Below are 7,931 nucleotides of genomic sequence, written 5' to 3'. Positions count from 1 at the left end.
AAGCCCAGGGGAGCCAATGGGATTGGGTTCACCAATATGCTAGAAAGTAGGATTCATTCAGATGGGCTGAGCAGAGCATGAAGAGAAGCAAAGACTGGAGGAAGAGCAGGGTCTACCGGCCGCCTCTGTTCCTCTGCTGGGTGCTGTGTCCATCCACCATCTTTCTTCCCAAGCACTAAGACCTATTTTGGAAAGTTGCCTTCACTTTTCAGTCTTTAACAGAGGATTCTGTTAATTGTGGGACAAGGTGTGAATTAATTCAGCAGTGATACTAGACACTGTGTTTTTTGAAAACGAATTATACAGCTTGTACGGGAGAAGGGCCAGGAAGGAAAAAGTGGGAGAAAATGAGAAAGGGGGTGACACTTTCAAAAAGAAACATACACAGTATTTTAACTGTAATCCCTCTGCATATCACCTTTACAACTGCAAACATGCATACATACATACATACATACATACATACATACATACATACATACAATCAGTGTTAAAATCCACATGAATAACCACAGCAAGCTAAATGTATTAAAGCTCTGCTCCCAAATATCACTTTGAAGGTAAGTTTCATCTCTGAGCATTCAAATCTAATAAACACAAAGTCCAAAAAATCAAATCAACATACTTTGGAAAAGAGAGAAAGCAAGCCTGCGCAGAGGCACAGTGAGGGAGAGAAGACAGAGCTTTGACTCGGTTGCGTCTCCAGAAGCAGCAGATACTCCTCAGCTTGGCTGCTGAGTCTGGATTAGAAGCACTTTCAATGCACGTCAGCTTCACTTCTGTTGCTTAGACATTTCCACGATGTGAGAAAAACTTTAAAAGCCAGAAAGGCCAAAGGTGTTGTGTTTCAAATGAAGATGAACTTGCATTTGTCATGAACTAGCAATTATAAAAAGCTATTTCTGAGGGCTGGGAGTTTGGCCTAGTGGTAGAGTGCTTGCCTAGCATGCATGAAGATGCAGGCTCCAATCCTTGGTACCACATACATAGCAAAAAGCCAGAAATGGTGGTGTGGCTCATGTGGTAGAACTCTAGCCTTGAGAAAGCCCAAGGACAGTGCTCGGGCTCTGAGTTCAAGGCCCAGGACTGGCAAAAAAAATTTTTTTAAAAGGCAAAATTGCAAGTATCAAAAGCTAAAATTAGACCAAGAGCATGGCCTAGTGTTAGAGTGGTTGCCTAGGATGCACAAAGCCCTGAGTTCTATTCGTCAGCACCACATAGACAGAAAAAGCCAGAAGTGGTTCTGTGCTCAAGTGGTAGAGCTCTAGCCTTGAGAAAGCTGAAGGACAGTGCTCAGGCCCTGAGTTCAAGCCCCAGGACTGGGAACAAAAAAAAGAAAAAATTACAGCAACTTTAGTTTAAAGATCCAATTGGGTTTTCTTTCTGATACTAGAAGTCAGCCACATCTTCTATAAAGTAGAATAGATTCTGACATACTCAGAATGGATCATGGGCAGCAGAAGTGCTCAGGCCCTGAGCTTAAGCCCAGGACTGGCAAAAAAGAAGAAGAAGAAGAAGAAGAAGAAGAAGAAGAAGAAGAAGAAGAAGAAGAAGAAGAAGAAGAAGAAGAAGCAGCAGCAGCAGCAGCAGCAGCAGCCACCAAAAGAGAAAGGAAACATAGATTAGAAGTTGAAAAGTTAACTTCCCTAAGGGTAAGATAGAGGACTCTTCCTTCAGGCCAGCCCCGGGAAACTGAATCTCTTAGTTTGGTTGCTGTGATTCTCTCATTTCTGGTTTTTGTGTGTTGTTTTAAATTTTAATTGTTATAAAGATGATGCACAAAAACAATAACAATAAACTATGGGCTGGGAGTTTGGCCAAGTTGTAGAGTGCTTGCCTAGCATACACAAAGACCTGGGTTCAATTCCTCGGTACCACATACATAGAAAAAGCCAGAAGTGGTGCTATGGCTAAAGAGGCAGAGCACAAGAATCCAAGGGATACCACCTTACCCCAATTAGAATGGCCAGGATCTTGAACTCAGACAATGACAGATGCTGGCAGGGTTGTGGAGAAAAGGGAACCCTACTGCACTGCTGGTGGGATTGTAAGCAAGTTCAGCCACTCTGGAAAGCAGTGCGAAGTTTTCTTAGAGAACTGAAAATAGACCTTCCTTATGATCCTGCCATACCCTCCTGGGTATCTATCCTGAACATCATAGCCCAGGATACGATAAGGACACCTGCTCAGCTGTGTTCATCTCTGCACTATTCACAATAGCCAGGCAATGGAAACAATCCAGATGCCCTACTGCAGATGAATGGATACAGAAAATGTGGTATCTATATACAATGGAATTCTACATAGCCAACAGACAAGATAAAATAATGGCATTTGCAGGGAAGTAGATAACGCTAAAGCAAATCATGTTGAGTGAGACAAGTCAAGACCAAAGGAACAAAAGGCGGCACATGGTATCCTAGATATGTGGCTATTAGATCCAAACAGTACAAGAGTGAAGACTCAATATTTGCATACCCAATGCTATGACATGGTATTGGAAATATAAACACAACTACATAGACATAAAGTTATGACTCTATAGCATAATGTTTTATTACATAGATTAATATGTATCTACAACATACAAACCCTCAGCCTAATTTTAATTATGTTCCAAAATCTAAGTGCCAGTGATTAGAGGGATTCCCTTCTTGAATACTTGTTTGTTAAACCCATCATTTAAAATATGATGTAAAAATCAATGTTAATAAATTCTTTAATAAAAAAAAAAGAGTCCAAGGACAGTGTCCAGGCCCTGAGTTCAAGCCCAGGCCTGGAAAAAAAAGAATAACAATAAACTAGAAATTACAAACCAGTTACATAAGTCAAATAAACAGTACATTTCTTTTGTTTCTGTTTTTGTTTTTGTCAGTTGTGGGCCTTGGTGCTGTCCCTGAGCTCTTCAGCTCAAGGCTAGTGCTCTACCAATTGAGCCACAGCTCCACTTCTGGTTTTCTAGTGGTTAATTGGAGATAAGAGTCTCAGGAACTTTAGTGTCTGGGCTGGCTTTGAACTGTGATTCTCAGATCTCAGCCTCCTGAGTAGCTAGGATGACAGGAGTGAGCCACCGGTGCCCAGCTAACATTTCTTTTTGAACAATGTCACCCTTCCATCCTTCTCTCCTAGTTTTTCCCTCTGTCCCCACCTACGGGTTGTATAAATCATTTTGCACATAGGTCTAGCGAGTAGGGCTGCTGCCTTTGCTCGCCCTTTGTCCCTTCCTTTCTGTGGGTTTTGTGGCTTTTAAGGCATCCATTTAAATTTCCCTCTGATGGACACTTGGCAGAAGTGACCTCATTCAGGCTTGTTCTGCTCTGTTGAGGTACAGGAACTTGTAAAACAGTGGTCAACTGTGAACTTCATTCAACCTAAATAAAACACCTCTTTCCTGACCTCATTCATCAAAGTACTGTCTTGAGGTCAGGCATTTTTTCCCTAACACAAGACCTGTCAAAACATTTTACACCCTTGTTCTTCTTAACACACTGATTTTCTTTTTCACATAATTCGCTTGTTCCTACAGTTGTTAAATCAAAATGGCCAAGGATCTTTCTTCCCTCTCCTCTAAAAATCCTTCCGCCTCTGACCCTTTCCGATCCTTTCTGCTTTAGGTGTTCAACAACCTGATCTACAAAAATCAGAGACGGAGCTAAGTTGCTCCACTTCAGCCTAAGAAACCTAAGAAAAACCTGAGACAAAGTTCTGGGCTTGGTGAAATTGGAATGGCTCTCAGCATTTCCAGTTTGTCCCATGTTTCCTGTTTCTTGACCCAAACCTGACCTTCCCCTGGGTATTTGTAACCCTAGCATTAACATGGTTGAAAAAGTCATAAATAAACGCCAACAGGAAAATATACACAACCCCAAGAGTAATAATAATCCAAACTAATGTGAGCTGCAAAACAGAAATTCCCCTGGTGGTGGGTGGATTTGGTGGTTGTCACCTAGTTCTCTCTTCCTCTTTCTATTTCTATTTTCAGCCAGTTCCCTCTTCCTCTTTCCCCAGGACATGGCAGATTGGGACTGGAAAGAGGTAGGTGTGAGTAGAAGAAGACAGTAGATGCAGCTCATGTCCTGTTCTGATAAGTCAGCCATGCGAAGTAGCCAATGGGGAAAGCAGCCAAAGCGTCAGTTTTCAAAGCCTAACCTTGGAGACCCATGGCTCCCTCCACATCTCGCAGCAACCAGCCGAGAACATGCCAGGCTCTGCAGAAGCAGGAGAAGAGACGCCCCCACTGTGGCATGTTGGCATGTGGCTGTGTTGGTGTCCCAGGTGACGCTTCTGGAAGCAAGAATGGGCATGTCGCACTGTGCACTCATCTTGTCAAAGCTCATTCATGATGGGCCGATACACAAAGGAATTGGAATTCCCTTACTTCCAGTCCTCAGGCATTGACAGATGAACTGGAACTTCTATCGACTGACTCACTTGCAGGGCAAGACTTTAGTGTCTGTCTAAACAAGTGGAGAAAGGTTTTAAGAGACCATGGCTCTCCTTCATAGTCTCCTGATGCCATTAGCAAACTCTCCTAACAGACTGATGTTGACAGAGGTGACTACAGGCTGTGTTTTTAGATATCTGTGACTCTTTCCCCTCAAGGATTAGACCACTGGTCTTGCCTCTGGTTGTACATTAGAAGAATCATCTGGAAGCTTTATACACTACCAATGATCGACCGCACCCATACAAAAAATCAAACTGCAGCCTTTGTGTGTGGGGGGAGGGGGTTCCAACATATTCGTTTATAAAGCTTCTGGATGATTCTAATATCAGCCAAGACTGAGAAATACTTTCCCAGGCTGTCAGATGAAGCCTGTCAGCAAGGCCTGGACCTGCAGCTTCCTGTCCTCCATGAGCTGGGCCCTCTGGCTGTGCCTAGGAAGAGGTCAGGCCTCACTGGCTCTCTAGATACAGTCTGGATGATAGACACACACTTTCCTAGATAGATAGATAGATAGATAGATAGATAGATAGATAGATAGATAGATAGATAGGCAGACAGAGCTCCACTGCAGTTTTAACCTGGGTATCTCTACCTCTAAGCTTAGAGATATAGACTATGCCAACATTCATTGCAAGAAAAACCACAGAAGTTCTATTTTTGAAATCACAACTTTGAAGTCATATAGTTGTACAAATTCTGAATCCATGTGCAAAACAGGAAACACACTTGCCTTCCCTCTTGCCAATCCCCTAGCAGGATCTAGCAGATGCTTTTCCAAGGAACAGACATGCAGGTGTGCTCAGAGATCATCTAGAATCACGGAACCAGAATCATGAGATTGGCATGACAAGTCAACAGGAAGCAGGCCCCAGACTTTCACACCTGCGTAACTTACCACACCGCACGGTGGTGTAACTCAAGCTTAAGAAATGGAAACTCTGATGATTCAAAGTTTATCTTGGGTTTCATTGACCATCCCTATTGATATCCTATCAATATCTAGAAATTCACAAGTGAAACCTACCTCGCAAACATTGTTCTTGGTCACATTAGCTCCTTTTTAATACAGAAGGGATAGGGTACACTTTTTGCTTATGGGCTAACTAGTTTACATTCTGCACTCCCTAACTGAAACCAGAATATAGCATTTCAACAGATGAGAAATAAACTGATTTTCTAGCACAGAGCCAGCCTCAATGATAATAATACACTATTTCAAAAGCAACTAAGGCAGTGAATTCCATTATTTTGGGTGGGGGGAAGGAGAAGAAGAAGAAGAGGAAGGAGAAGAAGAAGAAGAAGAAGAAGAAGAAGAAGAAGAAGAAGAAGAAGAAGAAGAAGAAGAAGAAGAAGAGGAGGAGGAGGAGGAAGAAGAAGTGCTGTAGGAACAAGCTTAAAACTATTTTTCTCATATGATGTCATAAATGTAGCTTTTAATAAAACCTTGGTCTAAATGCTAATAACATCAGAGAATAATTTCAGCAAAGAGAAGAGAATACTCCATTTAGGAAAAGTCACCACTCCTGCCTTACAGAACTTTAGTACATGCAATTTAAACATTGCATAAACACTGTGCTGAAGTCGTAATGAAATCTCAGTTCAATTTTATTTTTAAATACTGGCTTAAAGCTTTACATAAAATATTCTCCTGCCTTTTCCCACCCATGTTTCTAAAATTCCCTGTGGATAATCATCTAGAAATTTTTAGGCAACAGTGCATGTGGTCTTTAGGATCAATGGCCAAAAATCAATACAAAAGAAAAAGAAACAAACAGAAAAACCAAAGTGTCCTTGGAGTCTGATGAGCAATCCTGGCTGTCTGCCTCACGGGAGGCTCTGTAGGACTGGAAGTGTCATTTGTCTACATGGGCCTATGTTAGAAATACAAAGGCCAATGCACATGGCATGAGAGCCTCAGATCTTTGGTCCTCATCAGTCTCTTTCGAGGTTATACACTCCTTAAAGCAGATCATGGAGGAGGCCTGGTCTTTGAGGCATGCTGATTTCTCCCTCGTCCCTCCGGTGCTAGCTGAATCTGGGTGTTCAATGACACCCTGGAACAGCACCTTGTTCTGATACGGTAGCCACTGCTTCTTAGCTAACTCTCTAGCCTCTCCAGAGCCAGCCTGGTTGTCCTGCAGCTCTGGAAGTAGGAAATCTTATCGAAGGTAAGGGACAGGTGACAGATCCCCTGTCCCCCAGCACCGAGGCAACACCATTCCCCACTCCTCTCCAGTAAATGTACTTAATGCTCCTGCAGAACTTGAAATGCTAAGGAGTTCACATCACACTCCTGCACTCCACATGATGGCATCTTTAGTCACTGCATCGTGCATCATTTAAGAGCAGTAAACGATCACAACTTAGGCAAAGGGCATGAAGCGTTAAGTACTTCCCATCTGCTGCCGCTGAGCCTGCCGCAGTACAAGAGCCTGTCACAATAATTGGGTGAAGGCCAATAGATGGTGTCATCAGCAGTGCCACAGTGTGTGCCAGGCTGCAAGCCAAGCCTGGCACCTTCCAGAATGATGTCACGGGCATCTCCTGGCTGAATGATTGCACTTGGCTTCTCTTTGTTTTTAATCTTATGGCTCTTTATCTCCTTCATGCAACATCTAATATATGCATGCGTGCATCTACAGAGACTCATACATATATTCGTTTTGTAAGCATCTAAGGCCATGCCAGTGTAATCAGGGGCAGAAACCATTCTAATTAGAATGGTTGTATGTCTGATTGGAAAGCTAATCACCAATCCAAAGAGGAACTGCACAAGTCCTGTTCTCGCTTGCTGCACAGCCCTAGTGAGTCACTTCAGTGTCCTCGGGTCTGGATTCTCAGTTTTGAAATGAAGGACTCATTCAGGGAAGGTGTGCGTGTGGGGTGCGTGTGTGTGTGTGTGTGTGTGTGTGTGTGTGTGTGTGTGTGTGTGATCTTGGTTCATTGAAAAAGCATGAAAATATCTGTGTACACACGTGCACTCATAATCTTCACAGCCATATCATCTACCTGGTTACACTTATACATCTCAAAGTGATACTTTCATATGGATTTTTGGAATTGCTGAACCTCTCCCAAACTGAAAAAAACTCAAATTACAGTTCAGTCCTACTACCACTGGGGTAAGTCATCTGTCATATGCACGTCTTCGGGTCTTACTTCCACGTGATGCCCTTGGACTGTCAGAAACTGAGAGAATGAGCCAGGTGCAGGAGCTCATGCCTATAAGCCTCGCTATTCAGGAAGCTGAGACCTGAGGATCATGGTTCAAGCCAGCCTGGGCACTAAAGTTTCTGAGATTCTTAACTCCAGCAAAGCACTAGAAAACCAGAAATGGCACTGTGGATCAGGGTGATAGGGTGGTAGCCTTGAGCTGAAGAGCTCAGACAGCACCCAGGCCCAGGGTTCAAGCCCCACAACTGATGAAAAGAAAAAAAGAAAAGAAAAGAAACCAAGACAATGATTGAATGAAGAATGATGTGTG

Source organism: Megascapheus bottae, chromosome 1 (genome assembly GCF_031878675.1).
Source record: "Megascapheus bottae isolate mThoBot1 chromosome 1, mThoBot2.hap1, whole genome shotgun sequence".
NCBI classification, from domain to species: Eukaryota; Metazoa; Chordata; class Mammalia; order Rodentia; family Geomyidae; genus Megascapheus; species Megascapheus bottae.
Note: the sequence above shows the minus strand (reverse complement) of the source record.